The following is a 14,864-nucleotide window of genomic DNA, read 5'->3' on the forward strand; positions in this document are numbered from 1 at the left end:
AGTAATATAATAACCCATCTAACAATAGCATTTCAAAAGGTTGGAGAGAAAAGTAAGTAAATTAAGAGCACCAGCAGAGAGCTGTTACTCCATCAGCGACCAGCAGGCAAATCCCCTTGTGATCTTTTAATCCTTATCTCACTCCAAAGAGCAGCTGCTCAGACACGCTGCAGCCATTCTCAAACCAGAATACACAGACTCAAACTTAACCGTTATTTACAGGCATCTGAGAATCCCCTTAAAATTTATCATTCCCTCCCTTTTATCATTTGATGATAAACTAAAGTAGTGCTGAGAATGGATCAGAGAGCTTGTTCATACAGGTGTTAAATCAAGTCAGCAATATGCAGCATGTTATGATAATTACTATCAGTATTATTGCTGTGTATAGCAAATAAGATGTCCAAGATCCTCCTAATAACCAGCCTAACCACCCACCCCCTCCAGTGGGTCTTTGTCTTGTTACATACCTCGTGGGTATCTTGTGACTGTCTTATGACCATGATGTAATTGAGTATCTTGTGAGCATGATGAAATGGTCTTGTGATGGTGGGGTGCTGTAATTTTCCCGCCAGTGTGAGGTCACGTGATGACATGTTCTCAACAGGTATATAATGAGAAACCCCTGTTGCTATGCAGTTGATTCGTTGTTTAATTCGTCAGTTACTCTGTTATGCTGCGTATTCATCTCAGGATGCAGATTCATTTTAAAGTGGAGGTTTACTTTCTATTGTAAGTCTAGTATTGGAGAGTGAAGACCTTACTAAAGTACGGGAACCTGAAGGATTGAGTAAATTTCATGTCGTTCGGCGGTTCAATACAGGATCGAACTTATTGAATCTTCATTCAGAAATAGTGGCCTGCATCTGAGATAACCCCCTGTAAGATCCGGAAGGTTTGTGCAGTGTTCATTTGCCAGGGAAAAGGTCAGATCCTTTAAGCTGTTTTATTTCCTTCGTCATGATACCTTTGGACAGAATTGGCAGTAACATGGCGTCTTAGAAGAAATCCATTTCCAGAGAAGTCTCTCCTTATTAACTGTGTAAATCACTTGAAATTTTGAATTTACCATTTTAAGACTGTGTTTGAATTTAATACTTTAAGACTGTGTTCAAATTTACCACCTTAAGAACTGTTCCAGAGTTGCCGTATAGCAGTTAACTTCCAGTTAAGTTAGTCATTTAAATACTTTTCGCTATTGTTGAGCAGAGTTTAATAAATGTTTATGTTTGTTTATAAAACCTGACTCAATTCTATATTCATTGTTGCTGGTCACAAAATTGGGGGCTCATCTGGATTGTTCCGATTTTGAGCTTAAGTGCTTGTTTAATTATCAATCTGATTTGGAAAAGGAAAATACCCTGATTCTTTTGTTTGATTGCTCTGTGGGTGGTATTCGGCAGCAATGAATATTGATGAGTTTATGACAACACCAGACCCGGAGTTATTAGCGAAGGCGAAAAAGGATGATGTATCTGAGATTGCTAGAAGGTTGGGCCATAAAGGCATTTCGAAGGTTACAACAAAGCCAGTAATTCAGAGGAAAATAGTGTAATATTATATAAATTTGGGTGATTATGATAAAGAAGTTTTAGATATGTTTCCAGTGAGTAATCTAGAGATGCAATTACTTATTGAACAGATAAAGCTGGAATTATTTAAAGCAGAGGTGGCCGAAAGAAAAGCCAAGAAGATAAGGGAATTTGAAGCTAGAGAAGCAAATAAACAGAAGGAATTCGCAGCTAGAGAAGCAGATAAAAAGAGGGAATTTGAGCTAATGATGGAGAAATTAAAAATAGAGAATCAGTCCTCTGACCTAGGAAACAGTTTGTTGCTAGTCGGGAAGTTATATTGGCTCCTCCATTTAATGAAACAGAAGTGGACAAATATTGCCAACATTTTGAGACTATTGCTCTGATTTCAGAGTGGCCGAAAGAGAAATGGCCAGTGATGTTACAATGTGTAATTAAAGGTAAGGCACAACAAGTTTATACAGCTTTCACTGCTGACCAAGCACTTGATTATGATATTGTGAAGCAGCATAAACTGAAAGCGTATGAACTGGTTCCAGAAGTTTATAGAGAAAGATTCAGAAATTTGAAGAAATCCGTGGAAAAAACTTACATGGAATTTGCCTATGATAAATCTGTGTGATTTGAGCGATGGATTTCCTCTAAAAATGTGAATGGGGGTATAGTAAATTAAGAGAGTTGATTTTAATGGAGGAATTTAAAAGGAGCATCTCTGTTGAAGCAAGGACATACTTAAATGAGAGGGACACTGCTACATTGCAGGAGTCTGCTAAATTAGTAGATGAGTATGCTTTAATCCACAAGAGTAAATTTCCTCCGGGAAGAACTTTTAAAAGGAAAAATAGCACAGAGAGTCAAGGTAAACCAGAAATTAAATCAGAAGTTAGTGAGAAAGGTAAGGATGAAGGGAACCATGTGAAGGAAAGACATTTTGGTCCTATTTGTAATTATTGTAAGAAACCTGGTCACATAATAGCTAACTGTTTACGATTGAAGAAGAAGGAGAAGGAGGCAGTCCCAGATGCTTGTGTGCAACATATTGAAACACCTGTAAATCCACAGGGTTCGATAAATACAAACGAAGCTTTGTCAGAGTCTGACCAAGTTAAGAGGGGATATTATCATTTTATAACCAAAGGATTTGTATCCTTGAAAGAGGAGTCCACTCTAGTGCCAATAAAAATCCTTAGGGATACTGGAGCTTCTCAGTCACTTATGTTCGACAGTGTTCTAAAGGTTAGTGATAAGTCTGACATTGGTGAGGTAAACTATATACGAGGTGTTGGGAGTGCCCTTATGCCTGTACATTTGCACAGAGTAAATGTAAGGTCAGGGTTAGTTACAGGACCTGTTAAAGTAGGACTACAATCCAGTTTCTCCGTAAATGATGTCTCTCTATTGTTAGGAAATGACTTAGCAGATGGACAAGTTTTTCCTGAAATGCATTTGACAATAAAGCCTATCTCTGAGAAACCAAAGATGGATTCTAACATGGATTCCTCCAGTGTTGTAACCCGAGCTATGGCTAAAAAGATTGATGTGCAGGATGGGTCTGTTACCCATGACTGTTCAGCTTGGGATTCGAATTTTGAGGATGTGTCAGAAACTTTCTTACCTTCATTGTTTGATCAAGATTCTTGTAATAAGTCTGACCATAAAGATTTGTCTCTGTTTCAGAAGGAGATGATAGCAGTGCAGAGTAGAGACCCTGAGATTATCAAATTAAAGGAACAAGCTCTTCCAGATAGTGAAATTGAGAAGGTGCCAGTAGGATATTATTTTGAGAAGGGATGAATGAGGAAGTGGAGATGAATCACAATTCCTTCAACTGAGGAATGGAAGGTTTTTCACCAGGTAGTAGTTCCTAAAGTTTATCGGAATGAGATTTTAACTATGGCTCATAGTATGCCCTTGGGTGGCCATCAAGGTGTGAAAAAACTGTGAACAAGGTTTTTAAACATTTTTACTGGCCTAGTTTAAGAAAAGATATAGCGACATTTTGCAGAACGCGTCATACTTGCCAAATTGTGGGTAAACATAATCAAGTTACTCCAGTGGCCCCACTGCACCCTATTCCTGCATTTGGTGAACTGTTTTCCAAAATTATTGTAGATTGTGTAGGCCCATTGCCAAAAACCAAAACTGGACATCAATATTTGCTGACCATTATGTGCACAGCATTTAGGTTTCCAGAGGCAATACCACTCAGGAATATAACAGCTAAAACTGTAATAAAAGCTCTTACAAAATTCTTCACATACTTTGGGTTGCCTAAGGAAATACAATCTGATCAAGGTAGTAATTTTATGTCTGGATTGTCCAGCAGATAGTTTATAATCTGGGAGTAAAACAGATGACACTCGTTTGCATACCATCCAGAATCGCAAGGAGCCTTGGAGAGGTACCATTCTACCCTCAAAGCTATGAATAGGACGTATTGTGTGGAAAATGAAAATAATTGGGATGAGAGCATACATTTACCTCTATTTGCAGTACAGGAGTCAGTGCAGGAATCCCTAGGTTTTAGTCCTTTTGAACTTGTGTTTGGGCATAGAGGTAGAGGACCTTTGGCCTTGTTAAAACTGTGGATTAATAAAGAGGTGCATACTAGTTTGCTGGATTATGTTTTAAAATTCCAGGAAAGATTGCATAAAGCTTGTAGTTTAGCTAGGGAAAAGTTAAAATCAGTTCAGGAGAAAATGAAAACTTGGTATGATAAGGAAGCTAGAATGAGGTCATTTAAGCCTGGAGATAAGGTGTCGGTTCTTTTCCCGATGCAAACAAACCCTTTTTCAATCTAAATTTCATGGTCCTTATGAGGTTATATCTAAAGTTAATGATGTGGATTATGTGATAAAAACACCAGATCAAAGAAGGCCATCACAGCTTTGTCATATAAATATGATAAAACCATATTATGAGAAACAGTCTGCTATGACTGTTGTAGTCAATAATAATGAGTCTGATCCCACTAGGAACTTAATGGATGATTCATCTGAAACTCATTTTAGACCCAACACTGTTTCTGCCAGGTTACCAAACTCAACAATTCTGGAAAATATTGTTGAGAAATTAGTTCATTTACAGCCAGAGCAGAGGCAGCAGATGAAGCAGTTAATTTTTAAATATAGGTATTTATTTCCAGACATTCCTAAAAGAACCACAGTAGCTTCACATGATGTAGATATTGGAGATACCAAACCCGTAAAGCAACATCCATATTGGATGAACATGGAAAAAAGTGAACTTTCTGAACAAGAAATTAAGTATATGTTAGAGAATAATATTATTAGACCCTCTAATTCAAATTGGAGTTCACCGTGTGTTATGGTGCCTAAGCCAGACAATAGTATTAGGTTTTGTACTGTTTACAGGAAGGTGAATGCTGTGACAAAAACTGATGCATATCCAATCCTTAGAGTGGATGATTGTGTGGATGAAGTGGGAAAAGCAAAGTTCCTTTCAAGGATTGATTTATTAAAAGGTTATTGGTGTGTTCCATTGACGGACAGAGGTAGGGAGATTTCTACATTTGTAACCCCATCTGGGTTATATGAATATAATGTTCTTCCCTTTTGGATGAAGAATGCACCAAGTACTTTCCAGCGCATGATTAATTCTGTGATTCATGGGTTAAAAGATACAGATGCCTATATTGATGATTTAGTTACAGGAAGTGATACTTCGGAAGCACAAATTACTGTGGTGGAGAAACTATTTGAAAGGCTTTCTAAGCTATCTTAACTATTAACTTTGCTAAAAGTGAATTTGGTCATGCCACTGTGACTTACCTTGGTTATATTGTGGGTCAGGGTAAGTTAGCTCCTGTTCAAGCAAAAGTTCGGGCAATTTTAGAGGTACGCACTCCAACTGGTAAAAAGACTCTCAGAAGATTCTTGGGAATGGTAGTATATTACCGTAAATTTTGTAAGAATTTTGCTGACATTGCCCTTCCATTAACTAATCTCTTGAAGAAAAGTGAAAAGTTTGTTTCGACAGAGCCTTGTCAGGAGGCATCTGATAAATTGAAAACTATGCTATGTCAACAACCTGTGCTCAGGTCCCTTACTTTGACAAACCATTTTCATTAGCTGTAGATACTAGTGGTGAGGCTGCAGGAGCAGTGTTACTTCAAAGGGATGAGGATGATCAGGTTGATCGTCCAGTAGCTTACTTTTCTAAGAAATTTAAGCATCAAAGAAATTATTCAACCATAGAAGAGGAATTATTATCTCTTGTTTTGGCTTTACAACATTTTGATATGTATGTTGGTACAACTCAGAAACCACTCATAGTTTACACGGATCATAATCTGTTAGTGTTTTTGAGTAAGATGAAAAACAAATATAGAAGGTTACTGAATTGGAGTTTGATGTTACAGGAGTATAATATTTTGGTAACTCATATTAAAGATACAGGTTTCCCCCGCCATCCGAAGGTAGAGCATTCCTATGAAACGGTTTGTAAGCTGAAATGTCATAAAGCAAAGAAGCAATTACCATTTACTTACATGGGAAAATTTTGTGAGCATTCGCAGACCCAAAAATAACCTACCAAATCATGCCAAATAACACATAAAACCTAAAATAACAGTAACATATAGTAAAAGCAGGAATGATATAAATACACCGCCTATATAAGGTAGAAATACTTTTCCACAATCATTGCCTGCACAGATCTCCGTAGCGAAAATCTCATGCAAGCGCTGTTGGCAAAAACACAGCGCAAGCGCTCTCCAGTAATCTTTAAACTATGAAGCTGCCAAATCATACCAAATAACACGTAAAAATACACAGCCTATATAAAGCAGAAATAATGTATGTACAGCGTAGTATCACTTAAGGGAATCAGGAAGACAGCTAGCACACTGATGATGGTGTGTTCGACTGAGTCGTCGCAGGCTGGGGTGGTACAGTGGCGCCCCGACCCTCCGGGCTGCCGACCGATACATTGCCTCGAAGAACGCAGTGGTCCAGCGGTAGCCGGGAGGTACACAGCACACCTTTAAGAAAGAAGCCGAAACAAACATGCTAATTAAAAAGGTGCCGCCCATAATTGTCGGCCCAGATCAGTGCTGATTTCTGATTGCGTCGCCTCTGATCTAGGCCAACAATTACGTGTCGGTGGCACCTAATTAATTAGCATGTTTATTTCGGCTTTTTTCTTGAAGGTGTGCTGTGTGCCTCCCGGCTACCTTTGCATTCTCCGCGAATCAGTATCTGTCCGTGGCCTGGTGGTTGGGGTGGTGGGACACTGGGGTGTCATCTCGTCGCCTGTTTCCATTAGAGCAGGCAGCTCATCTTCTTCTATCTCTGCCCACCTCGATGTCGAAGGTGGAGGTTCGTCGTCTGCTGTGGCTGATGTGGAAGGCTTGCTTGACTGCTGAGCCTCGCGCATTTTTCTATCACACAGTTCTTTAATAAGGACTCAAACCATCCTGCAAATATCCCCTAAACCGATGTACCCTTTCAAAATTAAAGTCGTACTTTATCATTACTCATTTGGTTTCGATTGTTATCCTTTTTTCTTCCAATTTCATCAGCTCTTCATCTGTCAGTTCTTGGTAATGGGATGCCAAAACCTCTTCAACATCATGTTCGTCAGCTTCCACAAGCCAAACTAACGTTGTCCTTACTTCGTTCACTACGATCAAAACGCTGAATTATGTCTAGTTTTACCGTAAGTGTAACACCCTTTCGAGCTCTTTCAGGCTTTTCCGATACCACAGAACTCATCTTGCAAACGGCTGCTCACAGGCACATGTTAAAGCAAAGCAGTTTCAAATCCGGGGGAGAGCGGCTGCCTTTTTTCGCACGCTGAATTTTTTTTTCGTAACAATGAAAACACCTTCTGAAAGCGAAAATAGGGTACTAATGTAGGTCTTTCATAACAGTGAGGTTTCGTAAAGCGAACGTTCGAAAAATGGGGGACACCTGTAAAGATAATGTGATTGCTGACTGTCTATCTAGATGTTGAATGTACAATGTAAAAAAAAGTTCTTTTTGATGGAGTGATATTTTAACATTTGTAATACTCCTACTGTATATTAGTTTGCAAGGTTCTGTATGATAATACTGTGTATATTGTGTATGTTGTAGATTTTACAAATTTGTATTTGTTTTTGTAAATAGTTGTTAAATTTTTCCTCATAAAAGACCAAATTTTTCCCTTTTTGGTGGGAGGTGTTACATACCTCATGTATATCTTGTGACTGTCTTATGACCATGATGTACTTGAGTATCTTTTGAGCATGATGTAATGGTCTTGTGATGGTGGGGTGATGTAATTTTCCCACCAGTGTGAGGTCACGTGATGACATGTCCTCAACAGGTATATAATGGGAAACCCCCATTGTTATGTAGTTGACTCGTTTAATTTGTCAGTTATTCCATTACGCTGCATATTCGTCTCATGACGCAGTTTTGTTTTAAAGTGGAGTTTTACTTTCTATTGTAAGTCTAGTATTGGAGAGTGAAGACCTTACTAAAGTATGGGAACCTGAAGGATTGAGTAAAGTTGGTGTCGTTCGGTGGTTTAATACAGGATAAACCTTATTGAATCTTATTGAATCTTCATTCAGAAATAGTGACCTGCATCTGAGATAACCCCTGTAAGATCAGGAAGGTTTGTGCAGTGTTCATTCTCCAGGGAAAAGGTCAGATCCTTTAAGCTGTTTTATTTCCTTCGTCATGATTCCTTTGGACAGAATTGGGTAAGGAGGAAGGCCAGCAGAGGGATAACAGGCTGGATAGGTTACCATCTATCCTGTCGTCACAATGTGACACGGATGTAGGGAGAATAAGAACAGCCAGTCCGGTAGAAATAAAGCTGAAAAAGGGAGCAGTTCCACCCAGGAGACCACAATATCCCTTGAAACCAGAGGCAGAAGAGGGAATAGCGCCAACGATACAGGGGCTACTGGAGGCAGGAGTACTCAAAAGGACAGACAGCCCATGTAATAACCCACTGTTACCTGTCCTTAAAGCAGATAAATCTAAATGGAGACTGGTACATGACTTGCGAGCGGTGAATGAGGTAGTGGAGGACTGGCCAGTGGTAGTTCCCAACCCACACACGCTCTTGACTAACGTTCCACCAGAGGCAGACTATTTTTCAGTGATTGATTTGTGTTCGGCCTTTTCAGCATTCCCCTGGTAGATCAGTGTCAGTACCTATTTGCATTTACATACACAGACAACCAGTATACCTACACTAGAATGCCGCAAGGATTTGTACCTTCACCACACGTATTTAATCAAGTGTTAAAGGCGGCCCTAGAGGGCATATCGCTGGAAAGTACATTGATACAGTATGTGAATGATTTGTTGATTTGCTCCGAAACTGAGTGACAGTGTGAACAGGATACCATAACCCTTTTAGAGAGACTGGCACATGGAGGGCATAAGGTATCTGGAAAGAAGCTGCAATTTTGCAAGCGACAGGTAGAATACCTAGGTAGAGTGATATCCAAGGGAGTGAGGGCGATAGCTATAACTAAATTGAGGCTATAACTAAAGCTCCCAAGCCCCAGACAGTGAGACAGATGATGACATTTCTGGGACTGACAGGATATAGTTCAGATTGGATTGGGGAATATGCTGAAATTGTAACGCCACTAAGGAAAATAATGAAGGAAGCAGGACATACAAGCTTGAGGAGTAGTCTACAGTGGAATGAGGAGGCGGAAGTGGCTTTCAATACTATAAAGCAGGAATTGCAGTCAGCCCCAGCATTAGCTTTGCCTGACTACGAGAAGGCCTTTCATCTGTACGTATCCAACCGACAGGAAGGTTATGCCACGGCAGTTCTAACGCAGGAGACTGTCACAGGTAAAGCAAAGCAACCGACAGCATACTACAGTGCGAAACTGGATGAGGTGGCTCAGGGGTACCCACCCTGTTATCAGGGATTAGCAGCACTATACTATGCATATGAAAAGGCATCATCCATAACCATGGGCTATCCTGTGATTCTGTACACACACCACAAGGTAGCAGAACTACTGGAAAGAGGGAAATTCGTGATGACACCAGCCAGGATAGCAGCATATCAGATGCTACTGACATTTCCAGATATAACTATACAGAGATGCACCACCAGTAACATAGCTGATTATGTCCCTTTAGGGTATGAAGGAGAACCCCATGATTGTGTAGGGAAAACAATGACATTCGCTAAATTGAGAGCAGATTTACGACCAGAACCATTAGAGGACGAAGATAAAAAGGTCCTGTTCATAGATGGCTCTTGTTACAGGGATCACGATGGGAATCACGCAGGGTTCTCAGTAGTGCAACAGGATCAGGCAGACTTCAAGGTCATCAGAATAGAGGCACGTCCCCAACAGTGCTCCGCCCAGCTAGCGGAAATCAGAGATTTGACAGCAGCATGTGAAATGATGGAAGGAGAGAAAGTAGATATCTATACAGATTCAGCATATGCTCATGGAGTGTGTCATTTGTTTGGGGCCGTGTGGAAACAGAGAGGTTTTAAAAAGAGCAATGGAGATCCCATACAGCACTGATGAAACCTAAAGCACTGGCTATAGTAAAATGCCAGGCACATGAAAAAGGAAACGATGCAGTAACAAAGGGAAATCAAGCTGCAGATGAAGCAGCCAGGAAAGCGTCCGGGTGTACATCCGCTGTTATCGCACCCCAGGTAAGTCTAGAGCCGGAACCTATGGTAGAGGACCTGATTGAAATACAGGGAAAGGCAACTTTGGCAGAACAAACACTGTGGAGACGAAGGGGGGCCAAGCAGAACCCAGAAGGCCTATGGACCACGGAAGATGGCCTACTGGTAGCTCCCACTCCTTTACTGACTATCCTGATCTCAGAAGCACATGGGATGGATCATTGTGCAAGGGGGGAAGTAATAAGGAAAATAAAAAAGGATGGGTTTTGGTCGCCTTATTTACAGGCTTTAGTAGACCATGTATTGTCATGGTGCGAGGTATGCGCGCAGAATAATGTTCGGAAAGGAATTACAACCCCAATAGGTCATATACCCGTACCTGAAGGGCCATTTGAACACCTAGTGATTGACCACATAGACATGATAAAAACAGTAAAAGGGAAAAGATACATGTTGGTGGTAATCGACAGATTCAGCAGATGGGTAGAGGCAGTACCTGCGAAAGATCAAGGGGCAATAACAGTGGTGAAATTTCTGACAAACCAAGTGATCCCAAGGTTTGGGATACCGACAGAAATTAGCTCAGACAATGGTTCAGCTTTCATCCAAAAAGTGGTCAAGTTAGTACTGCGAGCACTGAGAATAAAGCAAAGATTTGGATGTGTGTATCACCCTCAGTCGCAGGGTATGGTGGAAAGAATTAACGGGACCTTAAAAACCAAACTAAACAAAATCTGTGCAGATACTAAACTCAACTGGGTCGATGCACTACCATTAGCATTAGTGCGTTACCGCATGCAGACTAATCAGATGACATGTCTAACACCGCATGAAATGCTAACCGGAAGGCCCATGCCAGTGCCCCAGTGGAGAGACCATATAAAGGGCCTAGTCTGGAAGAATTGGAATTGGAATTAAAACAATACATACGGCAATTAACTATGATACATAAGTCTATTCATAAACAGGAAAAACAGAAAGAGCCAGAGATCGATCAAGGGGAAGGACCAATCAAGCCAGGCGATCAGGTCTACGTGCAAGCGTTTCAAAGAAGGTGCAACGAACTCAGAAGGGAAGGGCCCTTTACAGTAACCAAAGCATCACCCACCGCAGTTCAAGTAGAAGGATGCTCCACCTGGTATCATCTCAATCACTGCACTAGAGCAATCCCGCAGTCACTTGTAGTGCGTGCTGCAACAAAACGGTTTCCGATGCTCCTGGAAATGATTGGGTCGAGCTCTACGGAGAAAGAAGCACCAATGATGTATTCGTACAGTCTACCAGACACGCAAGATGAACAGGAGAGAGATGAAATATGTGGGGATTAGACTGTGAAGGCTCCTGAGTCTTTTTCCCTGTCTCAGATACGAAGGGATGGGTTTTTGGCTCAGCGGCCTAGGGAGGTAGGGAGAGAACACTTTGAGTCCTAAGTGCAGGAAAGTATAGTTTAACCCAAATTTGGGAGTAAATGCAGGGCTTTATTTGAGCTTTTGTGCATAGACTCTCAGTCCTCTCTCTCTCTCTGTATGAGACCCTCTGGGAATAGAAGGTATTCACTATGTAGCCATGACTTTTGACCTAATCACTATTAATTCATGAAGAGAACTAGAATGAAACCAAGTAGAAAGATAACGGTGGCGAGTAATGTGATGAAATTGTGGCAGTATGTCAATGCAAGACTAATTAAGAAATAACTGTGGTTAGGGATGAGAGGACACCTGGTCTAAAATGTAAACTAGGACATGATTAAGTTGGGGGGTAAATCAATAGCGGAAAGTCGAGAGCAGATATATTGATGATATGTAATCACAGGCCGACTGGATATGATAATGTAGCTAAGATAGGAAATTGCTATAAAAATGCTGTATACAAGCCTCGACGGGCAGTCAGCTACTAGCTTTCTGATTGTCTCAGCTTTGATTTGCAAATTAAAGTTTAAGATGTCTTGACGAGTTTTCGGCGTCTCCTTGTCGTTTGTGAGAAACGAGAAACCACGACACCTTCTGGGCGGAGACAGAGGGCCGTGGGTTGAACTCTCCAGTCCTCCTCCTGCTCAGTCTCGTTATCCTCAAATAGCATGGCCAGTCCAGACAGGTCAAGATGTACCTCAGTTTTACCTTTGCCGGCTTTTTATCCTTTTCTTTCTTATTAGTTTTGTCCTTACTACCTTACCTATAATTCTTCTGCTCTTGATTATCATAATCCTCACATTGACCTTTCAAGGTCTCCCAAGACTTCAGATTCCCTTCGGTATCACATACATTAATCCCCTTGTGACACGCGTGGTGCTTCCAGCTAGTTTGTTCAGATCTATTGATTAATTCTTCAGCCCTTTTTTCTCCAATTAGACATTAAGACTTTTCATTTCTGCCCTGTGTTGTGTTTCCAAATTGCTTCTTCGGCTTTAAGGCATTTATCAACATCCCAAGTTCCCCCCAAATGCCAAATATCGTTACCCAATTTCTTATTTAAGCATGCTGATCTTTTACTGGATCATCTTTACTAATTTAAGTAATGGTGTGTTATTTCCCGATTTATCTAAGGTCTGAACCAGTGTTCCGTACAATTTTATATATTCGTCTGTCAAACACTAATCGGCCACTCTTTTTCTCTCACCCACTTCAGGTTCCTGACCTTCGAGTGGGGGATTTCCCCTCTTAACAACCAGTCTAAGGCAGGGTGTAGATACTCAAGATGTGGCCTCAAACCCAACTCTTTTTGCTTAGCAGAGGACTCAAACCCCGCTCTTTCCCTTTTTGCTTAGCAGAGGGCTCGAACCCCGCTCTAACCGTGGCACTTGGGTGATCCTTAATTAGGATCTGCAGGTGTCCGTTAGAGAGTTGCCCGTGAGACGAATGGATTTTCCATGCGACTGGCCTTGAGAGAGATCAATGTGAATCTTACCTTGTGGGCCCATCCATCTCAGGTCATCGCTGCACAGATTATCGCTGATGCCATCTCACGGGGATCAGTCATTTGGACTCCTGGCTGGCTCGCCAAATTGTCAATGGTTATTAACCGGATGTAATAAAACAAGTACCACAGTTGATTCTTTTGCACCTTTATTAGTAGCAAGCTACGAGAGAGAACTTTCCTTCTGCACTCTCACAGAGTCAGTTGCCGAAGCACAGAGATACAGAGTTTTTATACCATCTTTGTCATGTATGCAGAAAACAATTTTTTGCTACCCCCTACAGTCCCATGCTCAGCAAGTGATAGTCTGAGACAAAGGCCACTTAATCACCTAAAACAGAAGTAAACATACTTGACAAAGAACACTTACTCACATAGAGCAGAGGTAAACAGAGAACAGAGTATAATTAGATTGTCACTTCCTGCATGTAAAACAAGGAAACGCAGCATCTAATTTCTTACATGTTAGCAGGACAAATTGATCCTTTAACTTTTCAACGCAAAAGAACAATCAGTTCAACAGACTTTCCTGCTACTCAAATAGTGCAAATCCTAATAACTTAGGTAAGAGACCCCACCAAAATTAAGAAAGGCACATAAGAGATGTTCTTGTCATGGTCCAGTCCGTAAAGTCCGCATTCTGGTTCACGGTCCGGTCCACCAACACTTATTCCAGGTTTTCCGGTTTTCCCTTGTCCTGTCTTTCCTTGTTTTAACTGAGGCACATGATTTCTCATTTTGGGCTGGCTACATAAACAGCTCTTGGGTTCAGCTTCAGTTGCTGGACTGTTCCCTTCCCTCCCCTTCCCCTTCCTTCTGAAGCCTCGCCTGCTACCTTCGCCTGTGTCCTCACCTGTAACACCATCAGTTTCAACCACCAGGGCGAGATCAGGGCCTTGCTGTGTCTAGATAAGGAACTGTCTTTCGTTGTCTGGAACTGTCTCTTTGTGTCCTAGCCTTCGCTAGGTAAGTCCGGCCGTTTGCCGCTACCTTGAGTTGGGAACCATCTCTGTGTCCATGCCTTCGCTAGGTAGGTCTGGCCAATTGCCGCTACCTTGTGTTGGGAACTATCTCTGTGTCCACAGCTTCGCTAGGTAGGTCTGGCCGTTTGCTGCTACCTTGAGTGAAGATCTGTCTCTCAATGTTCTGTGTTTGAGTCCCGGGCCTACGTCCTGCTCTCTAGGAGGGGTCCTGACTCTGTGTTGAGCCCCAGCCCCAAGTCCTGTAACCAAGGAGGGGTCTCGGCTCTGTGTTCCATGTTCCTGTTCTCTCACAACCAAGGCTCTGCGTTCCTGTCCTCCCTTGATCAAGCCTTGGCTTCGTGTTCTCATCCAGTCCATGTGCCTCGCCCAGCCCAGGAGTACCTCATCCAGCCCGGTGCTGGGTTCCCTCATCCTGTCCAGGAGTATCATGTCCAGTCCTGAAGCCACTCCTCGTCCTGAAGCCACGTCTTGTCCTAATCTGGATCTGGGGCCGAGCCCGAGTCAAGACCCACATTCTGGGTCCCTGTCCAGACTCTGGCTGGGAGTCCTTGTCCAGGTTCCAAGTTCCTAGTTCCTTGTCCTGGTCCTGCTTTCCTAGTCTAGTCCTAGCCCAGGCCCTGTATCCGAGCCTCGACCAGGGCCTGTGTCTTGCCCAGCGTCGGTTCTTCCTCACTTCCCTTGCTTGACACACCTCGTCCTGTTCCTAGTACTTCAGTGTCTATGTCTTGCATTTGGGTCTGCTCCCAGCAACCACCCCCCCGTATGACAGTCCTGTCTTATCTCCATCAGCAACCACCTT

At 41.9% G+C, this 14,864-nt stretch overlaps 1 protein-coding gene across 2 annotated transcripts in view; it reads left to right on the forward strand.

Moving 5' to 3' along the window:
• The first annotated feature begins 861 nt into the window (after window positions 1-861).
• shmt1 (serine hydroxymethyltransferase 1 (soluble)) overlaps window positions 862-14,864 on the forward strand; it is a 59,459-nt gene continuing 45,456 nt past the window's right edge. Inside the window, exon 1 of one of the 2 annotated variants that reach the window (XM_063058680.1) lies at window positions 862-881. The gene's annotated coding sequence lies outside the window, so the exon portion shown is untranslated. Of the gene's footprint in view, window positions 882-944; window positions 1,043-14,864 lie in introns of those variants that run through there. The other variant, XM_063058678.1, reaches the window with a different exon arrangement.

This window comes from Mobula hypostoma, chromosome 9 (assembly GCF_963921235.1).
Source record: "Mobula hypostoma chromosome 9, sMobHyp1.1, whole genome shotgun sequence".
Classification (NCBI taxonomy): Eukaryota; Metazoa; Chordata; class Chondrichthyes; order Myliobatiformes; family Myliobatidae; genus Mobula; species Mobula hypostoma.